This window comes from Humulus lupulus, chromosome 5, assembly GCF_963169125.1.
Source record: "Humulus lupulus chromosome 5, drHumLupu1.1, whole genome shotgun sequence".
NCBI lineage: Eukaryota > Viridiplantae > Streptophyta > Magnoliopsida > Rosales > Cannabaceae > Humulus > Humulus lupulus.
In genome coordinates this window covers 114,066,619-114,082,604 of record NC_084797.1, presented here as the reverse complement: position 1 = coordinate 114,082,604, position 15,986 = coordinate 114,066,619, and the positions used below count along the sequence as shown (strand labels likewise).

Below are 15,986 nucleotides of genomic sequence, written 5' to 3'. Positions count from 1 at the left end.
ATATGAATACTTTATTTGTCAAAAAATCCATATATCTAACAAACATATGGGCTACTATATGCATCTAAGCCTAATTGCAATAATACCACATATAGTGCAAAGAGACGTGTTATAATTGGATGTGCCTAATCATGTTACTGTAAGAGCAAGTCTATGAATTTATGAAAAAAATACAACAATTTATTTCATTTGCAAAAATATCACAATTAATTTTCTAGAATTTATCAAAAATTCGAATTAATTAAATTTTTTACAAAAATAAGTCAATTTAAATGAAATTCATAAACAATTAACAATAGTTAATTTAAATTTCATTTATCAACAATCAACTTGGTTAAGGATAATTTGAAAAAAAAAAAGAATATCAATTTAATTTAAATAGGATTTATCAACAATTAACCAAAGTTAATTTAAATCCCATATATTAAAAAAATATTTTATTAATTAGTTGAAAAAAATGATATTTTTCAAAATTTAACCAATTTTAAACTTTAAAATCAATATCTTAACTATTTTTCAAAAAATATCTTGTGTTGTTACAATCATAAGCTAATATTTTAACCATTAAAAAAAGATTAATAGTTATAACAACCCTAAAATATCTTAAAACAGTTAAACAAATTCAAATATCCATGAAAATATCTAACTAAATGTGAATACAGGAAATTGTCCCTATGAACACCCCACACCAAGTCGCATGGATGGACCTCAATATATGAAGGTCTCCTATGCAACGCCCAAAGAATGGCTTCCCAACTCGTCAAGATTCTTCGAAAAGGAGGAATCACTTGCCAATTTTCTGGTCACAAGGGCCTCGCATAGCGAGGCATGCATTGGTCGCCCAGTCCATCCTCCAAGACACTAAGGCCTCGCATAGGGAGGCACACCTCACCCATGTTGAAGACCCCCAGACAATATTGAGTATATATTACATTAAAGAATAGCATATATTTAGAAGTGCTATTATTAAGTGGGGGGATTAAAAAACACGGAACTGAATAGTGGGGATTAAAAACACACGGTCTGATTTTGGCGCCATATGACTAAAATCTCAGGCGGCAAAATGAATTTCTGCCAAATTCCCTTTCTCTCAGCCTTTCTCTAAGTTACCCTTTCTCTCAGCCTCCATCTCTCACTCACGAATCCCTCTCCGCCCTCTCCGCCCTCACGAAGACTCACCGCCCTTAACTCATCTCTGCCTCACCGCCCTCACGAAGTCTCTCCGCCCTCAACTCATCTCTGCCTCACCGCCCTCACGAAGTCTCTCCGCCCTCAACTCATCTCTGCCTCACGAAGACTCGCTCCAGAGTCGAACTCTTTCTCCGCCTCACGAAGTCACGCTCCAGAGTGGAGCTTCTCTATCTCACGAGTTCTCTGCCTCACGCCCACATAACTTTACAGCAAGAGATAGATTTACTGAAGGTACTGATTTCCCATGGATCCTTAGTATCGATAATGATTTGTTCTTCTTCTTGTGTGAAGGAGCCTTTCTTTAGGTTTGGTCTCAAATAGTTTATCCATCTTAATCTACAGCTCTTCCCACACCTTTGTAATCCTGCACTCTAGTACTCATTCTATTCATTTATATTTACAAATTATTGAAATATATATATACATATTTAAAATATTATACATCTCAGAATATAAGAAAAGATGATGTAAACTTTAAAATCACTAATTTTTACAGATAGAGCAAAAGAAACAGAACCTGCAAGCTTTGGGACAGAGCTCCAACTGCCATGGCCATGAGTGGTGATATGTGTAAGGAGCTTGTCATCTTCTTCAGGTGACCAAAGGCCTCTCTTGACTTTCTGCTTGTTGCAGCAACGATGGCCCATATCCACAACTATATATTATTTACTTTTCCAAATAGTTAGAAAGCTTATTAATAATGATGATCAATACTAGCTAATCACTTGAACATTTTTCACAAGGAAAAATCATTCCAACTAACCTCCCACAACTCTCTCTCTCTCAATAATTTTTACATTCAATCATCTTATTGATATTCATATATACACTAGTCCTGTTATCTTGCTTGTATGACTCAAGTAGCGTGTATTAATTATGTAGTTTTGAACTCACAAATAAGAAAGATTGGTTGATGCATGCCAAAACCTGCAGCTTAGCAATGAAACTTTTGAGATATAAACTGAGGACTTCCATTTTAGTTAAACACCATGGATAGCTATCACTTCATTGTTATGTTCTTTCACTTGAGTTGAATCCTACAACTAGCATCCTTGGAAGAAGGTGAATGGTCAGAGACTGATAAACCTTATTCTCTTTTGCAGAATTTGAACCACAAAAATATTGTGAAATATCTTGGATCCTTAAAGACTAAGAGTCACCTCCACATAATTCTTGAGTAAGTGGATGTAAAACTTGTGTATGATATTTAATTGTGTGACTTTTATTTTGGAAAGTCCTATTATTTACTCCGGTTAAAATTTGTAGATATGTGGAAATTGGTTTCTGTTTGGCTCATGAATCAATACCAGAGATAGGATTTATTATTTTTTCCATCTGTGCGCTCTGCTACTTTCTTGGTCACCTTATAACTACCAGCTTCAAAGTTTCATCATTCATTCATTCATTAACCACAACTGTGTGTAATCCCAATTGTCACTTTCTCATATGCAGGAATTTGGTGACATTGAGTCTCCAATGTATACCAGACTTAGACAGTTTTTTTCCACTATTTATAGCAGGTAGCTCCTCTCTTTTTCTTTGCTTTGGCTTTCATGAAATGAGCTTCTTTACTCACATATGTATATTTGATATGTCTTTTACAAGATGCAGGTAAGAGCACCATCACAGCCAGTGGTTGTGTCTATACCAATATTGCATTATGATGGTCAGCTTCTATATATTCATTGCCTTTTCTGTAATTTAGATAGTTCAATTTTTTTGAAGTTTGGTCGTGTAATTCCTTAGTGAGACACTTGAGAATTGTGTGTTTTTCTTGTTTGAGACACTTTCTGTCCTTATGATGTGGTTTCTATCTTTTTATTGCAGATACTGAATCTGCAAAAGCATCAAGACGGAAACTCAAGGAAGCTATATATGCAGCACTATTTAACATGAATGTTCCTGCTGTTTGTGCAATTAATCAGGTAAATTTCGCTAAGCCTTAACTTGCCGCTGCTGTTTAATATTATAAAATATTTAATACTAAAAGAAATAAGAGTAATTTTTTATTTTTTTAAAACTAGGATTCCGCTAACAATTGCTATGTAGGTATCCAAGAGAAACTTAAACCTCATACCTTGTGATATAGCAAGCCATATGCCTTATCATTTGAGCTACCCCTCTTTGGTAAAGAATTAAGATTAGTTTGTTTCATGCAAAAATGACATTTACCATCGGATATAGATTTCGAGGCCTTGATCCAATTTTCATTCTTCATTTTCCTTTTGTAAAGCAAGCTTCTGTGACTTGAGTGGTTGACAATCCTGAACAGGCACCAAATCTACTTATTAACACTATAAGCTGAGATGCTTTATGTACTTGTGCTTGTTAATGAGTAATTTGGACCTTTTGCTTTTGGCTTAAAATGTTCGATTGATTCTTTGATAGATGTTTTTTATTTGTAAGATCTTATCCATTTTCTGTTTTTGAAAATGTAGGCAACTTTAGCTTTGTATGCTGCTAGAAGAACTTCAGGAATTGTTGTAAATATTGGGTTTCAAGTCACATCAGTTGTTCCAAGTAAGGAGTGATAGTTTCTCTTTTATCTTTTATATGCTTTATGCTTCCTTAAACTATCAACAAGGTTTCATTTACCTATGATATATACTGATTATCTTTTAACTTTCCATGCAGCCTTGCTGCTTTTATTCTTCTTTTTTCATTTTCATTCTATGGATTTTCCAGTGCTTTCTTTTATATCATATCTTGGTTGCATTCAATGTTTGGGGATCTAAAATATACTCTTTTCTTTTCTTTTTCGGCTTCTAGTTTTACATGGTAAAGTAATGCGCAAAGTGGGTGTGGAGGTTGTGGGACTGGGAGCACTAAAACTTACCGGGTTTCTTAAGGAGTTGATGCAGCAGAACAATATTAGTTTTGAATCACTGTACACCGTTCGTACTTTGAAAGAGGTACAAGTCTTGCTTGTTTCTTGAGTGCAGAATATTGTTGTTGAATATTTATCCTCGTTTTTCCTGACTGTAGTTATTCTGTTTTAATACTATCAGCTTTGCACCCTCAAAGAAAATATTTTGCTCATGGTACATTAAACTACTAATACCATTAGTATCCTGTGTTTTAGTGGAATCACTACAACAAATTTGATATACAATGACTCCCTACAATGTCTTACACCATTGGTGTAAGACATTAAAACTTATCAGGGATTTTAAATGTCTAATGGTGTAAGACATTGAAAGTGTATATTAATGGCTATAATTGGAAGACATTAAAAATGGTGGAAGATGTTGGAAATAGGCTGGGGTAGTGTTTATGGGTACATCCAACGTCTCCAACTGGGAGACGTGGGACACGTGGCACGTCTCCCAGTGGGAGACGTTGGATGTGCTCCCTTCATATATCACCAAATAAGCTTTGTCTTCCTCACATATCACCAACCCGAGAGCATGCAAACCATAGGAGAGAAATTGGGGCTGCGTTTTTTGAGGGTTCTAAGGTATGTTTTTTTATTTTATTTTATTGATTTTTAGTTAATTATTTTGCAAATAAATCATAGGTTTTGCATTAGGATGAGTAATATACATGATTTTGTGTTAGTTTTACATTTTTATGCATTGTTTTATATACATTGTAGGATTTTGTGGTTTTTCCATGGATGTTTTTAGGGATTTATGATTTTTTAGTTTTTTTTTTAATTTAACCTATCACATTGTATAGATTTCATTAGAGTATATATGTTCATGATTTTTTAAAATTTTTATAATTTTTTATTTCGAAATTTAGATATATTTTTGTATATTTGAATTTTTTTTTAAATTGTAACTATTTTGTTATATATATAGTTATGTTAAAATAAATTTATTAAATAATTTATAAAATATAAATATATGAAAATTTTTATGTTTTTGTTTATTATTAAGTTTTTAGGTTATGAAATTTTATATTGATTCTTTGTTGAGGTTATAATTAGTGGCACATTGGGATTTTTTTTATTTGTTTACCAATATCATTTACTATTATTAGATATTTAGTGATATTTGTTTAGTAATGTTTAACATATTAATTAATCTAATTTCATAGGTTGTGATTTTTGTGGTGAGATTTTAGAGAGTATTTTGCATCAAAATTCCAATATCAATCACACATTTGAGGTAATTAAGTTTCTAAAATTACAATAATACGTTATATATTGCTAGATATTTAGTGATGTTTTATTTATTATTTATTAATTTTATTTTATTGGTTTGTGGATTTAATAGCGAATTTGATTACTAAGTGAAGTAACTTTGCTAGCTTTTGGATTAAAGATTGCAAGAGGTACATATATATTCTCTTACTTCTACTTTTAATATTATTAAACAAATGTTAGAGGAGTTTGAATATCTTAAATATTCATCCATAGTGAAGTAGGTTCTGAGATTAAAATTGTGTGCTGCAGTGATAACGGAAGGTTGAGAACTTGTGTGTATTAGTGAAGTAGGTTCTGATAAATTTGACTGTGTGCTGCGGAGCTATAAGGAAGAAACTTATTGTATGTTGTTTGAATTGTTTGTTTTGCTATTCTCATGCAGATGGTTAGGTCACTATTATAGGGGAAATGCTGCCCGATTTTATCTAGGATAATAAACAATTAGTTTTATATAGACATTCTATAAGGAAGAAACTTCTTGTATGTTGTTTGAATTGTTTGTTTTGATATTCACATGCAGATGGTTAGGTCACTATTATAGGGGAAATGCTGCCCGATTTTATCTAGGATAATAAAAAATTAGTTTTATATAGACATACAACTTTATCACGTGCTTATTTAGTGTTGTTTCTTTTCTTTTCCATAGACATAGGAGAATATATGGATAAACAGTGGATGTCAGCGAATAGGTTATCTGCGGAATATAGGAACGGGGTCGATTTGTTCTTAAGGTTTTGTTCGGAAAATGTGAAAGACCCAAATTTTACTTATTGTCCATGTCTTAAGTGTGGAAATGTTAAAAAGATGAATCTTAAAAAGATTAAAGAACAATTATATTTCAATGGGATCGACAAGAGTTACACAATTTGGTATTGCCATGGGGAGATAGTTCTGATTGCTCCAACTCTACCAAGTAGACCAAAAGGAGTGAGGAGGAATATAGTGGAGGAGAACTGGGATCCATTAGATGAAATGATTGACGACGCACATTATGGATCAGGAGTAGACCCAAATACGTTTGAGACACTCCTTAATGATGCCGAGAAACCAATTTACCTTGGTTGTACAAGATTTACAAAATTATCTGTGCTTCTTAGGTTGTACAATCTAAAAGCTAAACATGGCTGGAGTGATAAAAGCATTACTGAATTATTTGGTTTTTTGAAGTAGTTATTGCCTGAAGATAACGAAATTCCAATTTCATTTTATGAGGCAAAGAAGACGTTATGCTCATTAGGCATGCAGTACGAAAAAATTCATGCATGTCCTAATGATTGCATATTATATCGAAATAGTTTTGCAGACGCAAAATCGTGTCCTACTTGTGGTGAGTCACGATGGCAAAAGAAAAGAAATGGTGACGATGTCATGGAAGGACTACCTGCCAAAGTTTTGTGGTACCTTCCGCCAATTCCTCGTTTCATCCGATTGTTTAGAAATGCCGAACATGCTAAAAGTTTGTCGTGGCATGCTAATGAAAGAATAAAGGATGGTAAATTAAGACATCCAGCTGACACCCTTGCTTGGAAGAGAGTTGATTTGAAGTGGCCTTCTTTTGGAAATGAATCTCGTAATATTCGTCTAGGTCTTTCGACTGACGGGTTTAATCCACATGCATCCCTTAGCAGTAAGTATAGTTGTTGGCCTGTTATGCTTGTTATTTACAATCTACCCCCATGGTTGTGTATGAAGAGAAAGTTTACGATTTTGACCTTGTTGATATCAGGACCTAAACAACCTGGTAATGATATTGACGTATATCTAGCTCCTCTTATAGATGACTTGAAAACTTTGTGGGATGAAGGGGTTAAGGTTTATGATGCGTATAGGTAGGAAGAATTTAATCTTAGAGCGATCTTATTGTGGACAATTAATGACTTTCTTGCTTATGGAAATTTATCTGGGTTTAGTGTGAAAGGATATAAAGCTTGCCCCGTTTGTCAAGAAAAAACATGTTCTGAATACTTGAAACACTCTCGAAAAATATGTTATATGGGACATAGGAAGTTCTTGCCTAATACACATAAACTTCGGACTTGGAAGAAGGCATTCAATGGTAAACAAGAGTTTGAAGAGGCTCCTGAGCCATTGAATGGGATCCAAGTACTTGAGAAGATGTCTAAAATTGTGTTCAAGTTAGGGAAGCCCAAAGTTCGTACACCTACAAAGATGAAACGTAGTCGCAAGGCCAAGGTTGTGGAGGAGCCAAAAGGGTGTTATAAAAAGAAATCTGTTTTCTTCGAACTTGAATATTGGCCTTTCTTACTTATACGTCATAATTTAGATGTTATGCACATAGAGAAAAATGTATGTGATAGTTTGATTGGCACTTTGTTGAATATTCCTGGGAAAACTAAGGATGGAATTAAGGCTAGACAAGACTTGGTTGCAATGGGTATAAGGGATGAATTAACTCCAAAACTAGATAAGAGACCAACATATTTACCTCCTGCAGCTTACACTCTTACTAAAGAGGAAAGAATGGAAATTTGTAGATGTTTGTTTAATATAAAAGTTCTAGACGGATATTCCTCAAATATAAGGTCATTGGTAGACATGAAAAGTTGTATTCTGACTGGCATGAAATCTCACGATTGTCATATTCTAATGCAACATTTGCTACCAGTGGCCATTTGATCTGTGTTGCCTAGGAGAGTTCGAGATGTAATCACAAGGTTATGCTTGTTTTTCAAGTCACTGTGTTGTAAGGTGATTGATCCGCTAAAGTTACCTAAGTTAAGAGATGAAATTGTTGAGGTATTGTGTGAGTTGGAGAAATATTTCCCACCGGCATTTTTTGATATGATGATCCATTTGACAGTTCACTTGGTTAGAGAACTAAGATATTGTGTCCAGTTTATTTAAGATGGATGTATCCATTTGAGCGATATATGAAGATTCTTAAGGGGTATGCTAGGAATAGAAGTCAGCCGGAAGGATGCATCGTCGAATGCTATATTACAGAAGAGGCAGTTGAATTTTGTTCTGAATACATGACTGGTGTACAGAAAATTGGGTTAAATGATGTTGAAAATGTTGAGATTCAGAGTCGTCGTGGTAGCGTTGTATGCATAGTAAGTCGAGATCTTCTAGATGAAGCGCATCGTCTTGTGTTGCAGAATATAAATGAAATTCAACCTTATATCGAGTGAGTTATATTCATATAATACATTAAGTTTAAGTTGTGTAATTTCATATATTCAATTGTTTAATAGCATATTTATAATTGAAAGGAACATTTTAATTGGATAAAGACCAAATTTCCATCCAAGTCAAGGAACTCAAAATGGTTACAAGACGAACATTATCGAACTTTTAGTAGTTGGATTGAACAAAAGGTAAATTGTGTTGATTATTGAAAGTTGTCATTAATTAGTACTTAATTACAAGATGACATTTTTGGTTGTTTTTGGTATGTTGATTTAATAGGTTGTGTCTGAATTACAAAACACATCAAATAATGTTTCAGACATTGTTAAGTGGATTTCTCGAGGACCTTCGGTTAATGTCATCAAGTTTTCATCATACATGATTAACGGTACTATATTTAACACTAGGGAGCACGATAACAACAGAAACACACAAAACAGTGGTGTTAGCCTTGTTGCTAAAACTGTGCAAGTCTCTAGTGCAAAAGATAAAAATCTAGTTCAATGTGATATGACTTTTTATGGAGTAGTTAATGAAATTTGGGAGTTAGATTATATCACAACTCGAGTACCTGTTTTCTTTTGTGATTGGGTGAAAAGTGACAGCGGCATAATATATGAAGATTTTGGTTTCACATTAGTTAATCTAAATCGAATTGGGCACAAATCTGATCGATTTATATTAGCTTCACAAGCGAAACAAGTATTTTATGTGAATGATCCTTCTGATAACCAATGGTCAATTGTTCTTCCAACGCAAACAAGAGAATGGAACATTAAAGATGGTGATTTACATGATATACCTCTCGAAGAAGAACTTGTCACATTCACCGCAATAGAAGATAATGACGAAGTTGATGATGATTGTATTTGTTTCCATGAAAACGGTGAAGGATTATGGGTTGATGAAAATGGGTCTTGAGGTACCATTTAATAGGTTTCATATGTTTATGATATGTGAAATTCTTAGTTTCATCTTTTGGTTTCATCAATTTGTTTCATCTTTTGATTATGAGTGTCCAAAATTGTTATAATAATGATATTTATGTTTCACAGATGGAGGGTGATCCTTTTGGTGGTAGTTCTGATGAGGGGGAGCAACGCCCTCATTCTCAGTCAGTGGAACAAGAAAATAAATCTGTGAGAGGACGCACATGGATGTCTAGAAACACCAAAAAAAGGAGTGAAGGACATCTTACTCCTGTTGAATACAATGAGTATGGTCAACTAATGGGTGAATCTAGAAGTAATGTTTCATCACAGCTTGGATAAGTTGTTCGAGCAACTGTGTCCATCAACATTAACAGTTGGAAAGATGTTAGTGTGGTGGATAAAAATAAAATATGGGACACAATGAAGGTATATTTTTATTAATTATATTTCATTTAATGTTTTTAAAATATATATTGTTTTGATAATATGCTTCTTATTACTTTCAAACTTGCAGAAAACTTATGATTTGGACCCCAAACAAAAGCAACAGATGTTGAAGGATGCGAGAAAGTACTTCCGAAATTGGAAGACTAATCTTACAAGGGTACACATTTACGACTCTTTGAAAAAATACCCAAATGAGTTCCCTCCAGCTTTGCCATTTGGATTTGAGAATGTCATAACTCCGGATGAATGGTTAAAGTTTGTGAACTCAAGATTAACTCCCGAGTGGCAAAGAAAGAGAGAGGAAATGCAAAATTATCGAGCACTGAATAAATACAATCACAACCTCTCTAGAGGAGGCTATGTGCGTATTGAAGAGATGTTAATGGAACAAAGTGGGAAAAGTCTGACTGAACTTGATAGGGCAGACTTATGGAGCATGGGTCGTCAGAATGCAAAAGGAGAGCTCATTGGAGAGGCCTCTGAGATTCAAAAAAATATTGTAAGTGCTCATATTTAATAATGTTGATATATCAAATTATTAGCTTATATATATAACTTTCTGTGAATATTGTTTCATAGGATCATTACCGGCAACTCCAAGCTGAGGGTAAATGGGCACCTGATGGCCCTGATGATGTGCTGACGAGGGCGTTGGGCACTCCTGAGCCTCGAGGACGTGTTAGGGCTGGAGGACACGGTGTGTCCCGCTCAGTATACTTGAATACTCCAACACCTACCTCAACGAAAAATAAATCAAAAGCCTCTTCTTCGAATGACGACATTAGAAAGGAATTTGAAGAAAGATTTCAAAAACAAGAAGAAGAGCATCATCAACAAGCACAACGCCTAGAAGAGCGCCTTCAGCAACAAGATGAGCTCTTGAGAAAATTATTGGCTCAAAAGAGCGGGTCAGGATCTAACGTTGGAGTCCCACCAGCGCCATCATCATACTATGTGCCCGACCCACCAGTGCCACCAGCGCCACCAGCGCAGGCGTCCTACTATACTCCAGACCCAGTAGTGCCTCAAGCAGAACACCACATTATTGCACTACAACCGCTTTTCCAAGAGGTAATTAAACTTTCTTGAATATTCTGAAACCAAATAAATTTCTTTACTGCTTCAACATGATTATTTGTATATAATATATTTCTTACGCAGGGCCGAGCATGCCAATTAGCAATTGGTCCGGTTTCAAACATTGTTGCATCAGGTACACTCATTGAAAGAGAGGCAGGCAACAACTTCCAAGTTATGATTACGAGTGTTCTTAAACCAACCTGTCCTCTCCCTTTTGCATATCCTGATTTGGACATGTACATAGTTGCTCAGGCCATTGGGACGCCAATAGCGTGGCTTAAGGATTTTGTCATTATATCTGAAGATGTAACTCATGAGGTGATGCCATGTTTTTACATAATTATCTTTACAATTCTATATTTGTTTGCAATTTTTTTAAGTGTTGATATAATTGTATACAAACTACCTCTACAAGTAGGACCAAATCACAACGACCAAGAGCTCCATCAACACAACAACCTCGAGAAAGAAGACGACAACAAACTCCTCCAACACAATTTTCCCACACTCCATTGGAACGATTACAGAATATCGTATCTCATTGGGATGATGGTGAGTGTGTCAATATAGGCATAGAGTCTGAAGTTTTTGATCAGTATATGTCTCACTGTTATATATTTAAGGATGACATACTTCAGTTTGCTCGAAAGGAGAAGATTGGACAAGCAGTACTCATCAGCTACATGAGGTATATATCTCACAAATAAGTTTGTTCATTTAATTTTCTAATTTGATTTATTCATTCATATAACAATTTTTCATATTTTTGTATTAGGTTCATTTACAGATATGTGGTACAACAAGGTCGCCAAAATAAGTTTTTATTTGTCAATCCCAATATCGTCGCCACTCAAGGGAGTTCATTCGACGATCGTGTTCAGAATTTGTTTAGACGTTGCAATGACGTAAAATCAAAAGAACAAGTTATGCTTGTCCCTTGGAACCATGGGTAAGTTTAAAAAGTTGTCATTTTTCCGACCCATATCAATAATTTCTTTGTTTAACATTTGAGCTATAATTTTTTTGTTTTTCTTATACAGTGAACATTGGATGTTGCTTATTTTGGCACCATATGCATATCATGTTTATTGTTGTGATCTGGTGAATTCAGAGCTAAATAACCGTGAGGATACTGTATCAGTGATTGTCAGCGCTTTCAATCTTTTTTTCTCTATGAATCTTCTTGATGTCGAGATCCCTGATACTCTACGCATTAAGCAACCTCAGGTAAGTAACTTCAGCAAATTTTTTTGAACATTTATAATAATTAAGTAGAATAATATGTATGCATTTTTTAAAAAGTTTCAATTTAATAATAAATTACTCATATTCTTAAATAATTAGTGTCCACACCAACCGGACAATGTGGCATGTGGATACTACTTAATGAGGATGTTGAAGGATTTGATTGAACATGCGAGTCCCGGGCATTACTTGAGAACGGTATTATTAATTAAAATTTACAAATTATTTTTGAAACTATAAATGTAATCAAATAATTAATTAATATATTTTACTTTATATTTCTTGCAGCTAACAAGCACATCATATACAGAGGCACAAATTGATGAGTTGCGACAAGAATGGGCGACATATATGTTGCCGATAATCCAAAGTTACCGACCTCGTTGATAGGTTTTTTTTTTAATTTTTTAACTCTTTCTTCATACACAATGCAATTTTTGTTCATTTTGAATATTTCTAACAAATATTGTATTTCTTGTATATATCTAACAAATTTTTTTTTTCTTTCAATTTAATTGATTATTAAATTAATTTAAATTTAGATTAAAATAATTTCAATTTAAATTAAAATAATTTCAATTTAAATTAATATTATTTCAATTTAATTAATTATTAAATCAAATTAAAATAATATTAATTATAAATTTATTTAATTTATTTTTTTTAAATGTGGGAGACTTTCAATGTCTTCCAATGGGAGACGTGGGATGTCTCCTAGGGACTTCCCACGTCTCCCATTGGGAGAGGTGAGTCACTTCCCACGTCTCCCAATGGGAGAGGTGGAAAGTCAACGTTTGACTTTCCACCTCTCCCAGTGGGAGACGTGGGATATATACCTACAATGACCCTAGCGACAACGTCTCCCTAAGTGGGAGACATTGTAGACTTCCAATGTCTCCCAATTAAAGTCATAAAACCTCTATTTTGTAGTAGTGAATGTTTCAATTTTGTTTTCTATTGCTCTTCTCTCTCATTTTTGTAAGGAGACCTTGCTGAAGATGAGTTCTATTTATGACCTTATTTCTATATAAAATCTCTGTTATGTTGCCTATGATTACGAGGCTGAGCTACTCAAAGATACACGAGCATCATCTGATGCAGCAGGAGAAGGTTAGTTCACTCTTTCAAAAGAGCGGTTTCAAACAGGAGAAATCTTATTCCAGCCACGAATGGCAGGAGTGTAAGTTCTGGAACTTATAATATTTATTGCTTCACGAGCACTGTCAGGAAAGTTCCAACTGTGTGGATGCATGTGAGTGTGTGTGTGTGCTGCAAGGATATTAAAACTTCTACCATATAATTCATCAAAAAAGATGTCTAGAAATGCTTTATGTCTTGATTCTAGGTGTTAAAAATGTGACGAGAATACAGTTCTTCTAAGAGAATATAATTGAGACTTCATGAAAGTATAGTGTTTAAATTGTGAAAAACATATGAATAATATGCATATAATCAGGTAGTTGTTTCATTATTCTTCTGCAAATTTGGTACAGCTAATCTTGTTTTTCACTAGAATTGGAACTCTATAATATTGTAGTTTTTGTAAGTTACTATTATGTCTAGAATAAGGATAGTGGTATTTGTATATCTCATGTATTAATGACCACATAATGCCAAAAAATGTATACATAAATAATAACCAGGCAATTAAAATATAACAAGTTACAGAAGTCTACTTGACACATGTTTATCTTATAAACCAGAAGTACAGTTGATGAATTTATAAGTTACTAATTTGCTCTCGACAACCTTTTGTTTCTTGCTAACTTACATGCAGTAAAACACTTTACTTGAACCTAGTTAGGCCATTGTAACCCATGAACACTGTTTATGTCTTCCCAAGTTGGTATCCTAGTGCAATATGAACCTTAATTTTAGGACATCAAACAATGAAACCATTTGAACAATTTCATAAATTTCAAGTCAAATTCTTTAACTTAATTCCACCAAATAGAAAACCCAACATCATGATTACTTCAGATCTCAGGAACCATGTAGAATAAACCAATAGCTATCTATACAAGAAAAATTTATAACTAAGAATTGAAACTCATTTAAAAAAATATATATACATATAGACAAATGCATATACCTGTTAAGGATCATTGTAGCCAAGAAAAACTTGGAAAACATCACTGTCAAGAGGCATGTCTGTTGTTTTATGACCTTTCCTACCAAAAGTGCTTGTTTCACTTCCATTACAGATCAAGGAACCAACAAAAAACTGGTACTAAAATAAAGTAACACACTATTGAAGAATATTAAGTATTATATTTTAAAATAAGAAGAATATTCAGCAAAATACGAATAAACAAAATTAAATATCAACAGCTTGAATGAAAGAGCTTACACTCTAATGTTCTACCAAGGCTATTGTTAGGGAAACTCTTTTATGTCATTAAAAAAAAGATAGAGAAGAAAAACTCTAGTCTTTTTTAATCAGGTAAGTGATCAAATAATGATAGAATTTTTTAAATAACCCAATAAAAATGACAATACTGTCAATGCATGTATATGGAAAGGTTCACAACACACCAACTTATATCTATCAAATTGATTCAAACAAACATTATTTGAAACTGGCATGATGGATGGTGAAATTGAAAGCATTTAATCATAACTTTTACAAATGAAAATGAAAAGTTTGAAGCATCAGGTGTTGGCAGCTGCTGTGTACATGGTTTGGAGAAATAGAAATCTGTGCGTGTTTGAGATGAGATCTTTTGCTATTGGTCCTGTAATTCAGCTGATTAAGTTCAGTATTAGATCTAGACTAGCCAGGTTGCCTAAGCTGAAAGTGAGGACCAGTGAGGTGGCGTTCTTAGAGGCTATTACTCAGTTGTAACTGTTTTAGTTTGGCTATTTGAGCTTGGTTTGTTTTCTTGCTGGTTTATTGCTTTTTTAGGTCCTGTGTGGAGGCGTTCTTAGGGGCTATTTCTCAGTAGTTTCTGTTTTTGTTTGGCTCTTTGAGCTTGGTTTGTAATCTTGCTAGTTTGTAATCTTGCTGGTTTGTTCAATATATTCATTTTTTCCATAAAAAAAAAAATGGGTGGTTAAAAGAAGACATTACACTGTAAAATAAGCAGACAGACAAGCTCTGAAATAATTTGGTACCAAATAAATATAAAAGCTCCTCCTAGTTATGTTAAAAAGATAGTATTCTAATTATTTAAAACTAAATATGTATTAGGATTATATTAATTTCATGACAGGTTGATAATGCAATTACAGAGCACATATAATCGAAAAACGTAGAAAATGCAGTACTTTCTCAAAACTTTTTTAATTAATATCATAAAAACTAAGAAAAGAATTAATGGACACCATGGTGCTTAAATATCTCACATACACATCACTTTGAGTAAATGAATAGTTTAGCTCAATAGTTGGCCATTATGTTTGTGTGTGTGTATATATATAAGCAAATCATAATGACATGGCCACTCTGAGCATATAACCATTGAATTCATCACTTTAATTTTTTGTCTACTGTTTTTGTCCATATAAATTGGCATAAAAAAATTCAGTAAATGTTAGAGTCAGCACACTTGGATCAAGCCAATGAAACCAATATATAATTAAGCAGCAGCACAAAAGAGAATATAGGTATATAACTAAGTTAGACTGAAACCAAATAAATTTAGGATGTTTATAACTAAGTCAGAGGTAACAAATAAAACCACTAACTAGATGAATCAATAGCACTAAGAAGAAACAGAAAAAAGGTTAGTCATAATATACCACAGATAGTACCTAGTCTCAATAGCACCATATACCACAGAAGAAAGGTT

The 15,986-nt window shown here is 33.6% G+C and overlaps 1 pseudogene; it reads left to right on the top strand.

The window, feature by feature from the left end:
• The first annotated feature begins 2,391 nt into the window (after positions 1-2,391).
• Positions 2,392-15,040, top strand: LOC133779389 (actin-related protein 8-like; annotated as a pseudogene).
• The last annotated feature ends 946 nt before the right edge of the window (positions 15,041-15,986 follow it).